The following is a 20217-nucleotide window of genomic DNA, read 5'->3' on the forward strand; positions in this document are numbered from 1 at the left end:
CATACCAGGGACATACTGTTTGTCTATGTATTCACACATGTACTAAGTTTCCGTTTAATATAATTCTAGCATGAATAATAAACATTTATCATGATATAAGGAATATAAATAACAACTTTATTATTGCCTCTAGGGCATATTTCCTTCAACTACCTCGATGACAAGTTGGACGCACACACGGATGACATCCGACACATCTTCCATCGACAAGTCTTCTTCCCCTTTGTCATCTTCAAGGCAGAGATGCTCAAGTCGAACACCTTCGGAGCGGCCTCATGACGCAAGTACCATGCAGCACCGTCATCATCTTTGAGATGAACACCACCAAGAGGATGCTAAGGCTACCACCACCACTTCAACATATTTGCCAAGTGTTCTCAAGGCATCTTCGCCTTTGGATGTACGACATCTTTGCCTACTTCCCACGAGTCTGCCTACTTTGACCACCTACAAGCGAGGGCGACCACCTACAAGCAAGGGCGACATTTCCATCTTCGGAAGCCCCTCAAGGAAGATGGCCGAGCATGGGAAATTCCCTTCGGCCATGGAGACAAGCTACGAGGTGCCACATCATATGGGCATCATACAAGACGGCAACAAGATGGTCGAGCAAGGACCATCCCCTTCGACCACGGCGATGAGCAAAAACCTCTCCAACAACATGAAGATGGCGCCCCATTGGGACTCTTACTCCGAGTCAAGCTACGACACCGCACATGAGACCTTATCTTTGGTCTCGGGAGAGAGTGATGATTTGCCACTTACTACGACATTCATCTTCGGAGGTGTTATGGATGTGGAGGCTGAGCATGGGATTTTCCCTTCGACCAAGGAGGCGTATGGTGATGAGTTGAGTGACTTGTGCATCCATATTGAGAGTGAGAGTGACTTCACCACTAGCCCCAAATATGACAAGTTGCCCCAATTCCTATGTGAGGAGAGCCACCGCCACCACTTGAGTGATTTGAGTGACTCCACCATATGTGGCATTGAGTGCACCTACCTTGAGGGAGTGAGTGATCCACCACCACATAGAGAGAGTGAGGTAGTTGATAGGGCACATGAGGCCAATTCAATTTCTAACAACTTAACCTCTACCTCTATTGTTGTAACGCCCTCGATGCGGCTATATCTCCTACGTGTCGAAGCACGACTTAGAGGCATAACCGCATTGAAAGCAATGTCGCAAGTGAGGTAATCTTCACACAACCCATATAATACATAAGGGAAAAAGATACATAGTTGGCTTACAATCGCCACTTCACACAATTACATGAATAAAGCATTACATCAACCAGATACAATCAAGGTCCGACTATGGAACCCAAAATAAAAGAAGACTACCCCAAATGCTACACAGATCCCCGATCGTCCCGACTGGGCTCCACTACTGATCAACTGGAAACGGAACAACACAAAGGACAAGATCTTCATCGAGCTCCTCCTGAGCTTTGTTGTGTCATCTGCACGGACTCATCGGCACCTGCAAGCTGGTTTTGGAAGTATATGTGAGTCACGGGGACTCAGCAATCTCACACCCTTGCGATCAAGACTATTTAAGCTTATGGGTAAGGTAAAGGTATGAGGTGGAGCTGCAGCAAACGACTAGCATATTTGGTGGCTAACAACGCAAATGAGAGCGAGAAGAGAAGGCAAAAGCACGGTCGAGAATCTATGATCAAGAAGTGAACCTAGAACAACCTACGTCAAACATAACTCCAACACCGTGTTCACTTCCCGGACTCTGTCAGAAAGAGACCATCACGGTTACACACGCGGTAGATGTAATTTAATTAAGGTCAACTTCAGGTTTTCTACAACCGGACGTTACCAAATTCCCATCTGCCCATAACCACGGGAACGGCTTTTGAAAGTTCAAATCCTTGCAGGGGAGTCCCAACTTAGCCCATGACAAGCTCTCATGGTCAACGAAGGATATACCTTCTCCCGAGAGATTCCGATCGGTTCTACAAGACATTTCGACAAGTTAAAACAAATCCAGCAACACCACCCAGATGTGCCGACAAATCCCGATAGGAGCTGCACATATCTCGTTCTCAGGGCACACCAGATGAGCAAGAATCGGGTAGGACAGCCCAGAGTTGTCCCTGGTAGCCCCGAACATCGCTCGGTTGGACCAACACTCAGAGGAGCACTGGCCCGGGGGTGTTAAAATAAAGATGACCCTTGAGTCCGCGAAACCCAAGGGAAAAAGGCTAGGTGGCAAATGGTAAAACCAAAGTTGGGCATTGCGCTTTCTATGCGGTAATATTTTTACATATTTTCACTTACCTCGAAGCCTGTTAGGAGGCTAGCGCAAGCTTCACTCAGTCCGCTCTTGGCGGACTGAACCTTCTGGATCACCGTACTCATAATAGTACGGTTCTCCTCATCGATGGAGGCGCCTTCAAGCACCTCCAGCAGATTGTTCGGTGCCTCCGGTTGGATGGAGGCTGCCGGCTTAGAAGGCTTGCTCCTCTTGGAAGGAGTTCGCCTGCCGCGGTCCGGAATTGTTGAAGATTCCGGCACGGTGTCCGGCATAAAGCCGGACTTGGAGCCCTGGTGGGTCTTGTCCCCTTCACTCCTGGAGTCTGGGAGGTTGCCTTGCGGCTCCTCTAGGACCACCTCCTCCTACCCCGGAGCTTGTCGCGATGCCACTTCGGCGTCGTCCGCAGTGAGGGGGGAGACAGCGGGCGGAACTGAGTTCACGTCCGATGAATCCAGGGAGCCGCTCGATGACTCGTTGAGTTCGGCCCGGGGCGGACTGCATAATTACATTCGACGTTAGGGAAAGTTGTGCAACGTAAGGAATATCATGAGTTGCTCTGGTATCCGAACACTTACGATTTCGCCGGACGCCTGGCCCTGTCCGGCCACTCCTCTTCGTCCTCGTCGGCGTCGGGGGCGTAGTCTGGCGGAGGGGTTTTTCTCTTCTTGGACCCCTCGGCCTTCCCCCTTGGGGCGGCCTTCCTTTTCTTCCCTCCCTCCGCTGGGGGGGGAGAGCTTTCTTCTTCCTCCTCCTCATTTTCATGGGAGGAGGGCGCCTCGGACTTGTCGGATGACGAGTCCGACAACACCACGTTGCAGGCACTCTTTCGAGTCCCCGTGGTCTTCTTCTTCTTGGCCTTCTTTTCCGGCACCACATAAGGCACCGGAGCCAGCAGCTTCACTAGTAGAGCTGGGGCTGGGTCTTCGGGCAGCGGAGCCGGACAGTTAATCGGTCCGGATACCGCCCGCCAAGCCTGTCAAAGGTAAGGGAGTTTAGATCCCGCATAGAGTTAAACTATGAAAAAAGCTGAACATCCTGTAAAAGGTGAAAATAGCTTACCTCGCTAGCGTGGCGCTGCGAGCTGTATCCGCGGTCCTCGGAAGCGGATGCGGGAGCCTCGGCACCTTTGATTAGCGCCTTCCAGACGTCTTCATACGTCGTGTCGAAGAGCCTATTAAGGGTTCGATGCCGTGCCGGGTCGAACTCCCACAGAGTAAAGTCCCGTTGTTGACACGGAAGGATTCGGCGAACGAGCATGACCTGGACTACATTTACAAGCATGATTGACTTGTTTACCAGGGACTGGATGCATGTCTTCAGTCCGGTCACCTCTTCCTCGTTACCCCATGATAGGCCCGTCTCTTTCCAGGACATGAGCCGCGTGGTGGGTCCGGATCGGAACTCGGGGGCTGCGATCCATTTCAGATCGCGTGGCTCGGTGATGTAAAACCACCCGGCTTGCCACCCCTTTAGGGTCTCTACAAAGGAGCCCTCGAACCATAGGACGTTGGCGATCTTGCCGGCCATGGCGCCTCCGCACTCTGCCTGGTTGACACGCACCACCTTGGGCTTGACGTTGAAGCTCTTGAGCCAGAGATGGAAATGGGGGCGGACGCGGAGGAAAGCCTCGCACACGACGACAAACGCCGAGATGTTGATGATGAAGTTCGGGGCCAGATCGTGGAAATCCAGGCCGTAGTAGAACATGAGCCCCCGGACGAATGGGTGAAGTGGAAAACCCAATCCGTGGAGGAAGTGGGGAAGGAATACTACCCTCTCATGGGGCCTTGGGGTGGGGAGGAGCTGCCCCTCCTCGGGAAGCCAGTACGCGATGTCTTTGGACAAGTATCCGGCCTTCCTAAGCTTTTTGACGTCGCCCTCCGTGACGGAGGAGACCTTCCACTTGCCTCCCGCTCCGGACATCGCTGGAGAAGGTTGAGGTGGGAAGTGCGGGCTTGGGCGCTGGAGCTCGAGTGCGCAGGAGATGGATAGGCAAAGGAGGAAGAAGGCGTGGGTAAAAAGGTGGATCCTTATCCCCTTATATGGGCGGATGCGGTTGTGCGTCCCCACCTGCCTAATAAAACTCGCTTGCCTCCCAAGCGCCGTGGTAAATGGCGCGGTTAGGGTTACCTATGTTCGTATTGATGAGAATCCCGTAAAAAGGGCACCCGATCTCTGCTTTGACAAGACGTGCCAAGGAAACCGCCTCGCAAAATATGCTGAGGTGGAAAAGTAAAAACGATTCGAGTAAAGGACTTGGCCATAGTGTGATAGCGCACTGCGGAATACGTCAGCAGATTTGATTTGTGTTAATATTATTCTCTCTATGGCAATATGTGGAAGCTTATTTTGCAGAACCGGACACTACTCTTGGTGTTTACAATCTTCTACGAAGGACTTGGAGGAGGAACCCGCCTTGCAATGACGATGACAATTTGCACGCCAGACTCGTCGTCATTGAAGCCTCGTTCAGGGGCTACTGAGGGAGTCCTAGATTAGGGGGTGTTCGGGTAGCCGGACTATACCTTCAGCCGGACTCCTGGACTATGAAGATACAAGATTGAAGACTTCGTCCCGTGTCCGGATGGGACTTTCCTTGGCATGGAATGCAAGCTTGGCGATGCGGATATTCAAGATCTCCTACCATTGTAACCGACTCTGTGTAACCCTAACCCTATCCGGTGTCTATATAAACCGGAGGGTTGTAGTCCGTAGGCAATCAACTCCATACACAACAATCATACCATAGGCTAGCTTCTAGGGTTTAGCCTCCTTGATCTCATGGTAGATCTACTCTTGTACTACCCATATCATCAATATTAATCAAGCAGGAGTAGGGTATTACCTCCATCTAGAGGGCCCGAACCTGGGTAAAACAAAGTATTCCCTATCTCCTGTTACCATCCGGCCTAGACGCACAGTTCTGGACCCCCTACCCGAGATTCGCCGGTTTTGACACCGACAGTCATCTTGCCTGAAATTCCGCAAGGAAGAAGAACGAGTCCATGAAGAAGACAAACGGACGTAGTCGAACGGGTCCTCACAAACGCGATGTTATCCGAACCAACCCGAAGAAGCAACACCGGAAAGAAGCAAACAACATAGTAAACAACCAACACATAGACATGGCATGATGCACAAACAATTATGATGCATGTCCGGTTTAATGAAGCATGGCATGGCAAAATGCACAAACAATCCTACAAATTAAGTGGAGCTCAACATGCAACTCCGTTGCATATTGACGAAACACCACGTGCCTTATTTAGTTCTCTCTCGGGTTAGGTACTCAACAATATTAAATGTTGTTAAACATGGCAAGAAGTGAGGCATAACAAAACTACACTATCTAAACAATTTAAATGGGGACGGATATAACAAATAACGAATCCGGTAAATCCCCATATGCATTTAGCAATTTGGTGCAACAACAATTTTAAACATTTTCGATGTTATTATCATGATGCGAATGACATGAGCAAGTTTTATGCAGAATTTATGAAAATGTTGGCATGTTATAATATATGGGGCATTTTGTCATCGTGGTCGAAAGAAAGGGTGCCACGGTGATGAACCCGAAAATGAGACCATGACATATCGGTTCCGGTAGCTCACAGGGATACCGGTGCAAAAGGAAGTGGGAGTGAGTGTGTCATGCAAGATGATGGGGTGATCCCGGTTGCCGGGTTCCCACGGGTGGACGGCATGGCAACGAGGAACTCGCAAAGAACAACTCAGACACGGAGCAACACACGGTTCAACTCATACATCGCAAGCATTCAGTCCACGGGTGGTCGTCTCGGGGTTATACCTTCGAAGCATGTGTTTCGGGCGGAACGAGTTCGTAGTGGAAGTAGTCGTTCATGGGTCTTCGAGGGAAGTAGTGGATCACGCGACGGTAGTCGAAGTAGTCATCCTATCATTCATCGGCGATCATCGTAGCGGTAGTGGAAGTAGAGGCTCACGACGTCTTGTCGAAAACCACAGCGGCGGTAGTCGTACACAATCGTAGATGTTCAGGGTTGTCGGGGTACTTGTCGGTCGGGCCTTAACGGTCTCGTTTTTGCGACGGTAGTCATGCTAGTCGGCGGTAGTGAAACTTGACGGCCGAGGGCTCCGGGCATCATGGTACTTGGCGCAACACCGTGTAGTCGTACATTTGAAGAGGAACTTGGCCATCCGAAGGTGTACTTGGCGAACAACGGTCGTCGTGGTACTCGTCGGTCCACGAAGTCGTTCTCGTAGGTCTTGGCATTTCGTTCGGTACTCGTTCGAGCATCCGTTTGGTCTTGTCGGTGGTGTACTTGGCGAAATCCCACGGAGGCGGTCTTGCATCCCTGGATTCAGTGACCTTGACAATGACAACAAAAAGGCAGCAGGGAAGCAGCACGTAGACGACGCAGGTGACAGGTAGCTCGGCAAGAGGCGGCAGGGCGGAGCAGCATCGGACGGCGAGGGACAAGAAGCTCCTGCAGGGCCGGTCAGGCGGCAGGGGAGGACCCGGCGAAGCGCAGCCTGATCCAGTGGCGGCGGTGTTGGCCCGAACGGAGGAAGAGGGAGGTGAGGGCGCGATGAAGGAGGGCGGCAACACTGGCAGGTCGAGTCGCCGGTGCGGGCACCATGGCCGGAGACGGGGAGGCAGCGGTGAGGTCTTGCGGCGTCCATGGCGGGGCAAGGCAGGAACGCGAGGGGAGGAGGCTGCTGGAGGCGGCGCTTGGCGGCGGTGGAGCCGAGGAGGAGGTCCGGTGACGGCCGGAGTTGTGGCTCCGGCGAGCTCCGGCCAAAATTGGGACGAGTGGTGCGGGGCCTTGCTGGAAGGAGTGGAGGGGCTCGGCGTGAGCGAGAGAGAGGGAGGTGCAGGTGGTTCGGACACGGGAGCGAGACGTGGGGAGATCGAGCGAATGGAGAGGGAGAGGGAGTCGGGTGCGAGCGATCCTCTCCTGGCGGCGCAAGCAGGAAACGAAGGGGGGAGAGAGGATCGTCCAGAGGGTGTGGGCTAGGGTTAGGTGTAGGTGGGATGGCTGAGCCTTGGAGGGGAAAATGGGCCTGCGCTGGAGGTTGGGCCGGCCTGTGCTATCTCTCTTCTCTCTCTCCCTCATATTTCCTTTAACAGAAAAGAATTGGAGAGACGAAAAGAAAGAGAGGGATAGGGAAAGAATTAGCGCACGCAAATAATATTCCCGGACTCGCAAAAATGCGCTGGTTCCAAGAAAAATAGGAGAGGCATGATCGCAAGGATTTAATTCAAAATCATTTGAATTTAATTCAAATGGTTTGAACACGGGCTAGGAATTAGAGGTATCCAAAAATGTTGAGGTTTAGGAGGAGCCTCGAGAAAAGAGACGAGAGATATTGGCAAGGTTTGAAGGTCAAAATCGAAGAGGAATAGACATGGGAATTATTTTGCATGTGTGTTATGATGATTCCAAATTAATGGAATATTTATAATAACTCCCTAAATATTAGGAGGATAAAGTTATAAAGGGAAGTCACTCTTCCCTCAATTTAAATGGATCGAAGATCCACACAAATTATTTAGTTGAGATGCAAAAGATTTATGACATGATGCAATGCACATGATGCAAAGATATGAAATGCATGACACGCAAGCAAATGACGAGGCAACAACAGCGAATAACTGGACGACACCTGGCACATCGGTCTCGGGGTGTCACAACACTCCACCACTACGAGAGGATCTCGTCCCGAGATCTAGGATGGCACCGGAGAAAAACGGAAGAGGAAGAGAAAAGGTAAAACAAAGTTGCTTCTTTGACAAACGAGTGAGACCAAAGAACCTTGAAGAGGTTAACGCATTTCAAGAAAATAATACAACGGAGATGACGAAGCTGAAAACACTCTGTTAGAAAATAGGAACAAGGGAGAACAACTTCGGGCAGCACTCCGATTGAAAAGAAAAGGAATTGAATAAGAACTTGGAAAGAGGGCACGACACTCCGGTTAAATGGATAAGCACGAAAGAACATGATCCTCACAATTCAAGATGATGAGAGAAAAGAGAAACATCACAATGCCTCCGGATGAAGGAATCGAAGGTAGATCATTGGAATTAAATTATGGAGAAGAAAATGATAATTCTTCCCACAGATGAATTTGAAAGAAAACATCCTTACGAATAAGGCTTGAACGGAGTTGTTAAAAAATCAACAACGAAAAGAATAAGCTTTATATGGTCTTATGGAATACATCTCAAATTATGAGGTGACAACCCGCCACTCACAGGAAAAGAATTGGATTGGTATGAACAAGGAGATGAGAAAGCTATTACACCAGGAGGATAGATGAAGAACTTGGGTCATTTATGAGCACCATAAATAGCAACAGTCCTTAGGAAAGGCTTTAGGTGAAACATGACACAAGATAACTCCAACGAAAAGGTTGATGGATTTAAAATACCTCATTCTTAACAACATGTCAATCATGAAACATGAGCTCACGTTATCAAGAATGACATAATATCACCTCCAATAATATGGTAGAAAGAATTGCACTCCGGATTACACGAAGAAGAATACTTGAGTTCCATAGAAAAGAATGTTGATGAACACTTCGAGAAGGAAATTAAATCCTTGATGAAACCATCATGTAGAACCTCCGTTAATAAAAGGATGATCAAACAAAAGGAAAGAGAAATTGAAAAACACAAGGTGAAACCTTGTAATGATTAGATGGACCCTCACGATGAAATAAATTGAGAGAGCTTGGAACTCCGGAAAAGAAAAGATGAAACAAATGAAACCGAGAATTTGATGCGCCTCCGGAATAACGAATTGAATTTACACGATGAAACAAAGAATAAGAATTACATTATGCTTATCCTCACCAATTAAATTGATGACAAACAACGGGTTTGGCATACTACTTATTCTCTTTGAAAAGGATTAAGATAGATATAGCGTCAAATTGAGAAAGTCTTCAACGAACCACCAGTAGGATTGAAATGACGAATGAATTAATATGATAAACGAAGGAAGAGGAACTCTTGAACGAACCACCGTAAGAATTGAAAATGAACGAAGAGAAGATTAAGAAACACCGGGAAAAATTAGCAAATGAATGAAGATGCTTGAGAGAAATTATATATGAGAGAACGAAGAGATCATGCACTGATTAGAGGATATTTGATCGATGCACCGGTAAAATTTAGAGCAAGAGAGCTAAAAGCTGAGAAATGAATAATATTTGAAAAGATGGCCTTCGGGAAAAAGAAAATGAAAAAAACAACTCATGAAATGCTCCGGATGGGTGAAAAGAATTCTCACATCGAAAACAATTACGAGAGGATGGCAACAAGCTAGAATCACGAATCTTGAAGAGAAATGGAGCAAGGTATGGAGGAAAACTCTTCTTCGGTCTTAAAATCTGAGAATGATGACGAGAAACAACACCATGAATCGTTGAGATACTTCGGAATAAGAAGAATAGAAAAGTTGAACCAGCGATGAAAAGAATTTGAAAGATCTTGGAGAAATACATATGACTGATGATGAGTCATTCTTACGTCAAACTTGGAGAATACTCTGGGAAAAATGAGAAGAGTCAGGTAAGATCCTGGAAAAAGACCTGTGAGTTAGGGCCCACTGAAAGAAACACCGTTGAAAAGGTCGCTTGGAAGATAGATTGCACCAGTTGAATTAAAAGACTTGAATGAGAGAACATCCTCGAAAGATCTTGAACGAATGCAGAGTGGAAACATGAGTCTTTGAGATACCTTTAGCTCTCCGGAACAATAGAATAGCGAGAAAAGAATTATTATGAGGTGCACCGGTATGGCAAAACATTTGAAACAAGGAAAATATATGGTCAACAAAGCTAGACTTGGTTCCACCGGAGAAGAAAAAGAATGAATAATGATGAACTTGAAGCTCCGTTAGAATCTTCATGAGAATCGCCGGGTAAGAACATGAAGGAAAAGAAAGGAGAGACTTCCATCAATAAAATGATACTTGATTGGGAAATCTTAGTCCTTGAAGAAAAAGGGTGGGTGGGTGGGAAAACAAAGACGACATAGAATGGATGAAAAGAACACCATTGAGAAAGCTGAGATTGAATCTTGCGGATGTTGAAAATGAGCGGATCCACTTGCCGGTAGAGAAGAAATTTAGATGACAATCTCGATGATCACGAAGGATTTGTATTCACATAAGAACATGAGAACACCATTTAGATAAGGTATGGAATCAACATTTGACTTCGAAGCAACTCAAATACCACACTCAAAACAAAACAAGAATTGGCTTGCAGAATAAGCCAGAACAAACATATGATAGAGATTTCGTCCGAAGTTTTCGTGGTGGGGCCTACACGGGCTCGATCGTACAACACCATCATGTACAAGGCAGTGCACATGACATACGAAGCGTCCTCGAGTCGGCATAGCCAAGGACTCTTTAAGACACAACGAGACCACTATAAAACCAACCGTGAATAGGCGGACCACTAGACGTCGAACCCCAATTTCATATCATGCATCTATCGGAAAGATATCCTAAGAGCTACTTGAATTCCCACTTATAAACTCCCGAAATTTTCTGGTTATGCAATCAGGTGTTGGGGATACAGGGGAAGCATAATATCTCACCCAAAACTAGCAAATCCTACATCCAGCTGTATCCATCCTTCAACACATAACCAAGAAACCTTCGGAAATCATTTACCTCAACCTTCGAAAAGCATCCATTATATGAGTTATGGCAATACTCCCGAACTCCCGCCCCAGTACTGGGTGGCATCGAGGTTATCTCACCAACAACTGCATAAAAGAGATTTTCGATGTCGGCGAACTAAACTCAGGTATTCCAGAACTGCAACGATAAAATTGTGACGACAACACCTCGGAGCTCAACTCCCCGGGACACTACCTCAACCCCTAAATGACAGAAGACACCAAGAACAATGTTCTCATCACAAATCGATCGGAACGATTCCAAGATACCTGCATGATCCTAAAAAATTTCTAGTGAAATTTGAGAAGAGAAGAGTCAAAACTCTACGTCAGGATGCCTTACCAGAGCGATGAAGGGACTAGGGAGTAAAAAGAATTCCTAAACTCTCCGATATATAATTCCTACGTGACTCAAAACATTTTTCTAGACTCAACAACGGTTGCTAAAAACGATCAAGCAGTGGGGGCTCCTAAGGTCGGGGAAGGCTCTGAATACCAACTTGTAACGCCCTCGATGCGGCTATATCTCCTACGTGTCGAAGCACGACTTAGAGGCATAACCGCATTGAAAGCAATGTCGCAAGTGAGGTAATCTTCACACAACCCATATAATACATAAGGGAAAAAGATACATAGTTGGCTTACAATCGCCACTTCACACAATTACATGAATAAAGCATTACATCAACCAGATACAATCAAGGTCCGACTACGGAACCCAAAATAAAAGAAGACTACCCCAAATGCTACACAGATCCCCGATCGTCCCGACTGGGCTCCACTACTGATCAACTGGAAACGGAACAACACAAAGGACAAGATCTTCATCGAGCTCCTCCTGAGCTTGGTTGCGTCATCTGCACGGACTCATCGGCACCTGCAAGCTGGTTTTGGAAGTATCTGTGAGTCACGGGGACTCAGCAATCTCACACCCTCGCGATCAAGACTATTTAAGCTTATGGGTAAGGTAAAGGTATGAGGTGGAGCTGTAGCAAGCGACTAGCATATTTGGTGGCTAACAACGCAAATGAGAGCGAGAAGAGAAGGCAAAAGCACGGTCGAGAATCTATGATCAAGAAGTGATCCTAGAACAACCTACGTCAAACATAACTCCAACACCGTGTTCACTTCCCGGACTCCGCCGGAAAGAGACCATCACGGTTACACACGCGATAGATGTATTTTAATTAAGGTCAACTTCAGGTTTTCTACAACCGGACGTTAACAAATTCCCATCTGCCCATAACCGCGGGCATGGCTTTCGAAAGTTCAAATCCCTGCAGGGGAGTCCCAACTTAGCCCATGACAAGCTCTCACGGTCAACGAAGGATATACCTTCTCTCGAGAGATTGCGATCAGACTCGGTATCCCGGTTCTACAAGATATTTCGACAAGTTAAAACAAATCTAGCAACACCACCCAGATGTGCTGACAAATCCCGATAGGAGCTGCACATATCTCGTTCTTAGGGCACACCGGATGAGCAAGACGTCGGGTAGGCCAGCCCAGAGTTGCCCCTGGTAGCCCCGGACATCGCTCGGTTGGACCAACACTCAGAGGAGCACTGGCCCGGGGGGGTTAAAATAAAGATGACCCTTGAGTCCGCGAAACCCAAGGGAAAAAGGCTAGGTGGCAAATGGTAAAACCAAAGTTGGGCATTGCTGGAAGAGTTTTATTCAAGGCGAACTGTCAAGGGGTTCCCATTATCACCCAACCGCGTAAGGAACGCAAAATCCGGGAACATAACACCGATATGACGGAAACTAGGGCGGCAAGAGTGGAACAAAACACCAGGCATAAGGCCGAGCCTTCCACCCTTTACCAAGTATATAGATGCATTAATTAAATAAGAGATATTGTGATATCCCAACAAGTAAACATATTCCAACAAGGAACAACATCTCCATGTTCCAACAAGGAACAAACTTCAATCTTCACCTGCAACTAACAATGCTATAAGAGGGGCTGAGCAAAGCGGTAACATAGCCAAACAACGGTTTGCTAGGACCAGGTGGGTTAGAGGCTTGGTTCAACAATATGGGATGCATGATAAGAAAGTGGTAGGTATCGCAGCATAGGCATAGCAAAAGAGCGAGCAACTAGCAAGCAAAGATAGAAGTGATTTCGAGGGTATGGTCATCTTGCCTGAAATTCCGCAAGGAAGAAGAACGAGTCCATGTAGAAGACAAACAGACATAGTCGAACGGGTCCTCACAAACGCGAAGTTATCGGAACCAACCCGAAGAAGCAACACCGGAAAGAAGCAAACAACATAGTAAACAACGAAAACATAGACATGGCATGATGCACAAACAATTATGATGCATGTCTGGTTTAATGAAGCATGGCATGGCAAAATGCACAAACAATCCTACAAATTAAGTGGAGCTCAACATGCAACTCCGTTGCATATTGACGAAACACCACGTGTCTTATTTAGTTCTCTCTCGGGTTAGGTACTCAACAATATTAAATGTTGTTAAACATGGCAAGAAGTGAGGCATAACAAAACTACACTATCTAAACAATTTAAATGGGGCCGGATATAACAAATAACAAATCTGGTAAATCCCCATATGCATTTAGCGATTTGGTGCAACAACAATTTTAAACATTTTCGATGTTATTATCATGATGCGAATGACATGAGCAAGTTTTATGCAGAATTTATGAAAATGTTGGCATGTTATAATATATGGGGCATTTTGTCATCGTGGTGGGAAGAAAGGGTGCCACGGTGATGAATCCGAAAATGATGCCATGACAACATATCGGTTCCGGTAGCTCACATGGATACCGGTGCAAAAGGAAGTGGGAGTGAGTGTGTCATGCAAGATGATGGGGTGATCCCGGTTGCCGGGTTCCCACGAGTGGACGGCATGGCAACGAGGAACTCGCAAAGAACAACTCGGACACGGAGCAAGACACGGTTCAACTCATACATCGCAAGCATTCGGTCCACGGGCGGTCGTCTCGGGGTTATACCTCCGAAGCATGCGTTTCGGGCGGAACGAGTTCGTTGTGGAAGTAGTCGTTCATGGGTCTTCGAGGGAAGTAGTGAATCATCCGACGGGAGTCGAAGTAGTCGTCCTATCGTTCATCGGCGATCATCGGAGCGGTAGTGGAAGTAGAGGCTCATGACGTCTTGTCGAAAACCACGGCGGCGGTAGTCGTACACAATCGTAGATGTTCAGGGTCATCGGGGTACTTGTCGGTCAGGCCTTGACGGTCTCATTTTTACGACGGTAGTCATGCTAGTCGGCGGTAGTGAAACTTGACGGTCCGAGGGCTCCGGGCATCGTGGTACTTGGCGCAACACCATGTAGTCGTACATTTGAAGAGGAACTTGGCCATCCGAAGGTGTACTTGGCGAACAATGGTCATCGTGGTACTCGTCGGTCCACGAAGTCGTTCTCGTAGGTCTTGGCGTTTCGTTTGGTACTCGTTCGAGCATCCGTTTGGTCTTGTCGGTGGTGTACTTGGCGAAATTCCACGGAGGCGGTCTTGCATCCCTGGATTCAGTGGCCTTGGCAATGACAACAAAAAGGCAGCAGGGAAGCAGCACGTAGACGACGTAGGTGACAGGTAGCTCGGCAAGAGGCGGCAGGGCGGAGCAGCATCGGACGGCGAGGGACAAGAAGCTCCTGCAGGGCTGGTCCGGCGGCAGGGGAGGACCCGACGAAGCGCAGCCTGATCCGGTGGCGGCGGCGTTGGCCCGAACAGGGGAAGAGGGAGGCGAGGGCGCGATGAAGGATGGCGGCGGCACTGGCAGGTCGGATCGCCGGCGCGGGCGCAATGGTCGGAGACGGGGAGGCAGCGGCGAGGTCTCGCGGCGTCCATGGCGGGGCAAGGCAGGAACGCGAGGGGAGGAGGCTGCTGGAGGCGGCGCTTGGCAGCGGTGGAGCCGAGGAGGAGGTCCGGTGACGGCCGGTGTTGTGGCTCTGGCGAGCTCCGGCCAAAATTGGGACGAGTGGTGCGGGGCCTTGCTGGAAGAAGGAGTGGAGGGGCTCGGCGTGAGCGAGAGAGAGGGAGGCGCAGGTGGTTCGGACACGGGAGCGAGAGGTGGGGAGATCGAGCGAATGGAGAGGGAGAGGGAGTCGGGTGTGAGCGATCCTCTCCTGGCGGCGCAAGCAGGAAACGACGGGGGGAGAGAGGATCGTCCAAAGGGTGTGGGCTAGGGTTAGGTGTAGGTGGGATGACTGGGCCTTGGAGGGGCAAATGGTCCTGCGCTGGAGGTTGGGCCGGCCTGTGCTATCTCTCTTCTCTCTCTCCCTCATATTTCCTTTAACAGAAAAGAATTGGAGAGACGAAAAGAAAGAGAGGGATAGGGAAAGAATTAGCGCACGCAAATAATATTCCCGGACTCGCAAAAATGCGTTGGTTACAAGAAAAATAGGAGAGGCATGATCGCAAGGATTTAATTCAAAATCATTTGAATTTAATTCAAATGGTTTGAACACGGGCTAGGAATTAGAGGTATCCAAAAATGTTGAGGTTTTAGGAGGAGCCTCGATAAAAGAGATGAGAGATATTGGCAAGGTTTGAAGGTCAAAATCGAAGAGGAATAGACATGGGAATTATTTTGCAAGCGTGTTACGATGATTCCAAATTAATGGAATATTTATAATAACTCCCTAAATATTAGGAGGATAAAGTTATAAAGAGAAGTCACTCTTCGCTCGATTTAAATGGATCAAAGATCCACACAAATTATTTAGTTGAGATGCAAAAGATTTATGACATGATGCAAAGATATGAAATGCATGACACACAAGCAAATGACGAGGCAACAACAGCGAATAACTGGACGACACCTGGCACATCGTTCTCGGGGTGTCACAATTGTCTTCTCATTTAGTGCTAGGTCCCATATAGGAGACAAGATGATGGACATGGTGGACTATGATGCACCCCCACATGGTTCCATCACGATGATGATGTTGACCATGGTTTGGTCTTTTCCACATCACCTACACCACATGAGTGGAATGAGAAAGGTAACATACGTGAAGGTGATGCTCTTGTCTCACTAGTGGACATTCTTGACATTGATTGCTTGCATGATGTTGATCCACCTATTACCATGCTTCATGCTAGTATGATTTCCCCATGCGACGATTTACCAATTTATGATGAGCTTGATGATTGTCATATGGATTCTATTTGTTGTGATGCCATGTTACATAAGATTTCTTATGATAATTCTCTTTGTCACATCATGTTTGATAATCTGCTTGACTTGTCATATGCTATGCATGAGATCACCCATATGTCATATTTGGAATCTCATCATAGTGACTATGCATATGCAATTAAAATAAACCCAAATTGCACATATGGCATAGATGACAAGCCCATGGTTATTGACATTTGTTTTTCTTGTGATGATATTGATATGCTCCCTTTGCATCATTTACCTCATATGCATTCCATGACCACCTAGATTTGGACATGCATTGTTTGCCATGTTGTAAATTTTCTCCATGTTATGTTTCCACTATTGCACCTGAGGAGACCCCATTGTTCATTCATACATTTTAGGATATTTTGATCCATCCCATTCATTGCATGATTCCCATGATTGTGTGCACCTTATGCATCCCATGAATAAACACACTATTGTTGTGCCACCACACTTGTTATAGTTTACATCCCAATCATTTTGAACACAATAACTATCATTGCATCATGGATGACATGTTTCTCTACCATGCGTCAAATTTCTTTGAGCATTGCTTATCTAGTGCTAACTCTCACGTTCATATACACATCATGATGGATGATGTGTACATTTACTATGCACACACTTTCTTTTGTTTGTGTCTCTTTTGTGTAGGTACCCATGCATACTCGTCCACCTAGCAAGCCCATGAGTTGATGAAACAAGCTCTAGAGAGCAATGATGACTTGGAATTCCATGGATTTTCATTCCCACCACTCCCTTCGCGCAAAGACTTCGCGCATTTATTCTACATGGCCCTCACATGGTTATGGGTTATATACCACTTCTCACGTTATGCCCATATTGCCATGATCACTTTGCATGATATGCTCATTCCTATGCCTTTGCCATGCATTTGTGACCCATGCCTTGCATCTCGCATGACACTTGATTCTCATACTTGTATGTGTATTAAAGCTTGGTGGAGATATTGCTTCTTATTTCCATGTTACTTTAATGGATTCCTCTAATATGTTGCATGTTTGCAGTACTAGTTTGCATGCTATGATTGTTATGCTTGCCTATGTTACACCACCAATGATTCATACTTGCTTGTTTCATGCGGTTGATGACATCCATTTCCATGCTTTGCACATGATTGCTATTACATGTTGTCATATGTCTCCATATGTTGCCCCTTTCGTGCTAGATGATTTGTCATGTATTGAGTGCAACAACGATTTTAGTCTCACTAATGATATTGGCCCCATAGCTTTCTCCCATATGTTTGGAGCTTTTGACATATTTCGTGTGAAGCATGCTTATGTTCCTTCTTTGCACCATATGCCTAGTGCCATGAGTATAGCCGTTGCATCGTATTATTCATGCACTTTTGCTTCTAATGGTTATATGCAAGAGAAGAGAACCATCATGACGGATTATGTGTTTATCTACCATGTACATACGTTCTTTGCTTTGTTTTATGCATGTTTCGACATCATGTCAACCTCTACTTCATGTGAGTTTATCATTCGAGCTCTTGAGAGTGAGCCTCATACTTTCGACCGCGACTTGCTTCTACACCGCTTTTGCTTGTGCTTCGGTCACTACAAAAAAAGGACACATCCATGACATTTTGGGCCGAACGAAAAAAATTGGGTCATGCTTATGACACTTCTATGAGGATAACTGTGACAAAACCCGGTATCATCATATATGTGGTGGGGTCCTACTTCTATGAAAAAAATCATGACAGAAAATGGGCTTTTGTCCTGGGAGGGCCGGAGACGCAGCTGCATGACATTCTTTGGGCTGTCCATGACGGAAAAAACCATGGTAGAAGTGAGGGCAAGGAAAATATCGGGGGAGTCCCAGGTTACGGTGGGTGGTCAGGGGCCGAGCGATGAGCGTTTCTCTCGTACGTACGTGTGTGTGTGCGAGGCATTGGGCTTTAACTGAACCCGAGAGAGGCGTTGGGCTCTAACTGAACCCGAGCGATTGCAGTACAGGCTACGCGTTACTGAACCCGAGTGATCGATCAATCCCTTGCTGTTAACTGAACCCGAGTGATTCCTTCGCTACTGCTGCTAACTGAAGCCGATCAATACTACCTCTGGATGAACAGTGAGCGTTGTTGGGGGGGGGTTGGATGAACAGTTCCCGATGGGGGGTTGGATGAACAGGACCCCATGGTAGTAGAGGCCGTTGCCACTAGATGAACAGGACCCCATGGTAGTACAGGTCGTTGCCACTGGATGAACAGGACCCCGATCGAGTCGGTTGGGGGTGGATGAACAGGACCCCGTGGAGGGCTGCATGAACAGAACCACATGGAGGGCTGGTTGAACAGTAGCCGGTGAAGGGCTGGATGAACAGTAGCCCGTGGAGGGGTGGTTGAACAGGACCCCGTGGAGAGGGCTAGTTGAACAGTAGCCGGTGGAGGAGCACGCGGTGGAGGCTGGATGAACAGGAGCCCGTGGATGAACAGTCGCAGGTGGAGGCTGGAGGAGGTCGACGGTGGATGAACAGTAGCCCGTGGAGGTAGTCGACGGTGGAGATGAATAGTATCATGTGGAGTCTCATTTTCAGGTACGCCACACCCCTCCCGATGAACAGGACCCCCGTTTGACCGTAGCGCTCCAACACAAGTCTGTTTCCTCCGTTTTGCGATACGCCACACCCCTCCCGATCAACAGGACCCCGTTTCGACCGTAGGAGGTCCGTTTCCTCAGTTTTGCGGTACGCCAGACCCCTCCCGATGAACAGGATCCCGTTTTGACCGTGGCCGGTCGAACACAAGGCCGTTTCCTCCATTTTGCAGTACACCGGGCCTCGTTTCCATCGGCTGTTCCATCCAAGCCGGTTGGCTCCCGATGAACATGACGTATTCCGACCCAGTCAGTTGCCTCCCAATGAACAGGACGATGTTTCTCCATTCCGACCCAGCCGGTTCGTTGCCCGATGAGCAGGACGCCGTTGCTGCCGTCTGTTGCCTCTCCATGTACACAAGCCCTGGCCGTCCGTATATATATGCGCGAGTAGGCATTCGAGACCCCGCCCATATGTACGTACATGGCCGTATTTACTTTCTTACACCCTGGACGTTGTATGTATGTGTACATGCTATGTGCGCGCCTCTACTACGACACGTGCCCTTCCTTACACGGCCACGGTTCATCGCTGCAGCCTGCAGACAGACCGATCGTATGTATGTACATGTTCACGACCAGAATGACAACGCTACGTACGCTTCGACCAGGTGGGTCCCGACTTTCAGGCACTTCCTTGCATGTGAAGATGTAGCTGGTGGGTTCCGGCAGTCAGCGAGGCAAATCATTTTTTTGCATGTAATATGGATGCACTTCCTTGCATGCGAAGATGTACCTGGTGGGTCCCAGCAGTCAAGGGGAAATGCTTTTTTCGCGAAATATGGTGGCCCCGTCCGATGGGTCCTTGTTGTCAGGTGTAGGAATAATTATTTTGCGCGTAATAAGGAGGCACTTCCTTGCTGCGGCCATGGACCCAGCTGTCAGCCTCTCCTGTATAGTACTCTTCTGATGGAAGTCGTTCATTGACCACATTAACCATGCCGCGCTGAGAGCACCAAGGCGGTGGACGATGACAAGGCCTAGGAAGGGGATGATGCGGAGCCGGGGAAGACGCGGCAGTGGATGCCCACGTGGAGAGGAGTACGAGGGTTCACTGGTTCGGCTACGGTGTGAGGCTGCCGTCACCGCAGGGCCTGGCCAGCGGTGGGAGTAGTAGGGGGCGGTGAGGCCTGTGCGGCAGCACAGCCGGCCATGGGAGGTAGGAGCAGGTGGCACGACCGGCGCTGCTTTAGGCGGCTGGAGCAAGAAGACCATAGGTTGAAGAAGCACTACGGTCATTGGATGGACATTGTACGGTCATTGGAGCTAGAATCGTTCATATTGACTAAGTTGACAAATCCCTCCATCCCCGTCAACTTAGTAGGCCCACATGTCAGCCTCCCACTATGCTGGGTCCCAGCTAGCATGGGAGTATTCATTTTTGTGTGCGTAATAAGGAGGCACTTCCTTGCGTGCGAAGGTATAGCTGGTGGGTCCGACCTGTCAGCGGGGG

This window comes from Triticum aestivum, chromosome 3A (genome assembly GCF_018294505.1).
Source record: "Triticum aestivum cultivar Chinese Spring chromosome 3A, IWGSC CS RefSeq v2.1, whole genome shotgun sequence".
Taxonomy (NCBI): Eukaryota; Viridiplantae; Streptophyta; class Magnoliopsida; order Poales; family Poaceae; genus Triticum; species Triticum aestivum.